This window comes from Thermobia domestica, chromosome 6 (genome assembly GCF_964235325.1).
Source record: "Thermobia domestica chromosome 6, izTheDome1.hap1.1, whole genome shotgun sequence".
NCBI classification, from domain to species: Eukaryota; Metazoa; Arthropoda; class Insecta; order Zygentoma; family Lepismatidae; genus Thermobia; species Thermobia domestica.
This window is the reverse complement of record NC_137459.1, coordinates 234,295,304-234,299,488: the sequence shown is the minus strand read 5'-3', so window position 1 is coordinate 234,299,488 and position 4,185 is coordinate 234,295,304.

The following is a 4,185-nucleotide window of genomic DNA, read 5'->3' as shown; positions in this document are numbered from 1 at the left end:
AAGATATGCCAGGCATTTGTTGAGGGTGTCGTGACGACGCGGACAGTGCAGCGATGGCTTAGAAAGTTTAAGGACGATGACGAAACACCCGAAAACACCACGTGCCGGAAGACCAACACATGTACAAAGAGGAACTGGGACTACAATTCAGTGTGTGTAGAAACCATTCGGCAGCACATCCATCAACTTGGGAGGTACTACAAGTTGGGTTGATGGGTCTCACATATTTTGACTCCGGGCCAGAAGGCAATGCGGCAGTCGCCTGTGTTTATTTCTGTTTCGGAGCCATTTCTGGACAGGGCGTTGACATGTGATAAAAAGTGGGTCATATACGAAGCTCCACGGTGCCGTGATCATTGGTTAGCATCCCATAAACCGATTTCAAAACAGCCGAAACCAGCACTGTACCAGAAGAAGGTCCTTCTATGTGTTTGGTGCATCGTGCATCGGGAACTGCTATCAGCTGATCAGAGTATCAATGCAACTGTGTAATGTCAGTAGTTGAGCTGTGCTCAACAAAAACTCAAAACTCTGGAGCTATCACTTCTGAATTGCAAATGGGTCCTCGTTTACGGGACAACGCTAAGTTCCACGTGGCTAGGATGACGCAGGACACCATTTTTCGCCTTGGATGGGAAACAATATCGTAACCACTATATTCCCAGGGTATTGCGCCGTCCTATTATCCCCTGTTCCATTCTTTGGACAATCACCTTAGAGGACGCCAGTTCAAATCCCTAGTAAAAGTCCAAAATGCACCTGATACTTTCTTCGTTTCACGGCCCACCAAGTTCTACCGCGATGGATTCGATGGTCTTCCAGAACGTTTTCGATGCTGATGGGGACTATTTTTGATCTTCCAGGTTAGGTGACATATCGATGTTCGAAGGTGGTGGGTGTAAAAGAAACAAAATTTTTCTTGGTTACCTTTATATTTAAATTTAAGACCTTGTATACAGAACCTATCTACACAATATTGATTTTCTTTGAAATTTCACTTAATTTCTTTACGGTTTCCTGACAAAAATATTTATTTATTATTCGTAACTAAAAAACATAATTATTTTATTACACTGAGTAGAAATAAAAGAGAGAGCGAATGAAATCCAAATTGAATAAAAGCATTGTTTCTCACCACATTTTCCATCCTCTATGTCTTTTAAAACACTTATTAAAGCATATAAAAATATACTGTACTTACAAATCAGTTTAGTACCTTTGTTTTATGGCTGTATTTGTAATACCTTGTTAAAACATTTGTCTTCAAACTGTCAAATATAAAGCGCAGTAAATTGTGTATTCTGCTGTCCCAAAAATATCCTATTTTTCGTTCGGTACACTGAGAAAAATGAATGGGTTGAAATTGACCCTATTGGTGCATATTTTAACCCAACCACGTGGCTAAAACTGCTCCGACCCAAATAGGGTCAAAGCGTTTAGTTAAATTGGGTTGAAATAAATTCAACCCAACGTGTAGTTAAATATAGGAGTCCAACCCAACGACCCAATTGGTTTAAAATCGCTTAACCGGTTAATACGTTTAACCCAACTTGGTGTACAATATGACCCAACAAAGTGTAAATTCCATTAACCCGATAATGCGTTTGACCAAACTTGTAGTTAAAATTAAATAAACATGGGGTAAGAAATGACCACAGTTTGGGGTCGCTTGGAGAAGGGGAGTGTAAATAACCCACCAATGAGATAAAATTGACCACAGTTGAGTTAAAACATGACGAAATTATGGGTTAAAAGAGTAAATATCATATTAACTGTTACGGTACTTAACAAACCATGAGTTGGTTACAAAGGTGACCCAACACTATACAATATAAAATGATTACCACTTTATCATGTTACTTGGAATTTTATTCAACACCAACGATATCGCCTTCCGAGTATATCAGAAATAATTAGGTACTCGCTGTGAATATTTTCATTTCTCATAGCCAGTAAGTAGTTATTTCAAAGCTTTTCGCAGTATATTTGACATTTGTGCAAAGTAACAAATAACGTTCTAAGTTTCCTGTAATTGGCCAAAATAATCGTTTTTTAAACTTGTGAACAGTCTGATAATAGTTAACGGTGGCGCCATCTGTTATTCTTATATGCTAGGACATAAGAATAACATTAGGAAAAAAGATCACAGCACTGCTATTCATGCATTGTGGTTTCGATGCAATGATTTTTTTTTTTTTTTTTTTTTTTTTGGCGCTACTTTCTTCCTCCGCAGCCTTCCGCTTGGACCGGAGCTAACGTTGCTATTGTAATCGTGCTCTGTCAAGATATAACTCTGTATAATTTCGACTGAATAGACAGTAAATAACAAACATGTGTTGTAATTTTTGTAGTACTTAATAGTCCACTTAAATCAGCTTCGATTAGACTATATGTTTCACGTATCATGACACTTTCCGTTAACCAGGTATGACTCAAGTGTTGGTTTAAAATACTCTACGGTGACATATAGTCATTTTGTTGACCCAACGGTTAATGCAGTTGGGTTGCAAGTGACCACCCATCGTTCCTAAAATACCCAATTTGGTTTAAATCTTTTTAACCACACCGCATGGTCACGTTTCAACCCAATCATTTTTCTCAGTGTATAAGGAAGAGATAGTATACTATTTTTCGATCGGTATGGAAAAACAATATTTCTCCATACTATTTTACCGTAAATTATTAATTGTCAATAAACTTTGTTACTTTTAAATGAATGAAGCGAGATAATTTTACTACGATGTTTTAAAAGCTGGTCATTTAGGGGTAGGGCAGGAAACCATTTGGGAAGGCCTGGCCCCAATGGCCCCCCCTTGGCTACACCCCTGGTATTATATTATTCTTTCACTATGACTTTTCAAACGATATTCCTCTGGCGATCCTGACACTGAATTCTTCCTCTGATATCAGAAATGCAATTTTCTGGCTACTTACAATTTTCTTCCGTGTTGCAACCTATGGTACGGCTTATCCTCTTCCACTGCTTCGGTAACGAGTCCTTCGAAGAATCCTTTAAACGCTGCCTAAGATGATCACCTACTGAGTCCGGTCAATCGGCACTCAAAAACTTTTTCCAGACAACTGAGTAATTAAAACTGTGTTCGGACGTTGATCGTGATTAACCTTACAAAATTCACGATTAAGAACGAATGGCCTTTAGCTTAACTTTCATGTATTAAGCCTATTGGCAGATAAGTATTTCTTCGAGCACTTTGTCGGGATGGGTGACTTCACATACACGATTTGTAGTCGTTGCCTGACTTCCCTCCCGTGATGGGGGTTTCAATGTTCGTCGACCGACTGATTTGCGCTTCTTCTGGTCACCGTGGGTCACGTGACTAGCAACCACTCACCCAATATAACATTGTTCACTATTGGTTGATGACCAAAAATTGTCCAATCACAAATTAATTTAGATATCACTTAGGCAACTGGGGCGACTTGCTAATTTTCATTCTCATGGGAACTGAAGTAGAAAGAAGTCTGTCAGCAACTTTTCGAACAAAGGGTTATTGTTCTACGCACACATATATATAAAGACAAAGTTAATTTTGGCGTCTTTAGGTCGAAACCGATGATAGGACTGGTTTCACTGTTGTCAACTATTGTCCTTTTCACTAACATTGGTTGGGAAAACTAATAAAGCAAACGTTTTAATTATCTTGCTTCGATGGGCGTCCCGCTGTCGATAGCAATAGCTGTAGAGTTCGGGTGTCTAAGCGTCACTGTTACGTTTCCTTGCAGTTAGTGGAGTCCCAGGGACCACACGTCACTAATTATGCTTCTATTTTGTTCTAAGGCAGTGTTCATGAGTTGAGTTGATTTTGAGTTTTGAAGTCCCTTTTACCAGCGAGGCTATATGAGACGGGACCTACTGATCAACGTGGAACCCGAACTATATGATCTCCCGCCGGGAATCGAACCCTGGTCTCCCACGCCAGAGGCGCGTCCGCTAACCGTTTAGCCATGAAGGATCTTGCCAGTGTTCATATTTTATGCATTTTGAAAAGTTTAAAATCAATTTTTCTCGTTCAATATATTTGACAAACCTGGCCCATCTAGTGTCAATATGTATGATTCTGAATTTACAGAAAAAAATTAATTACCTGTTACTTTTTTCATGTCAGAAAGTGAAAGTGGTGCAGTGAGAAGTAAGGTAGAACAGATCTTTGCAAAATTGTCGAA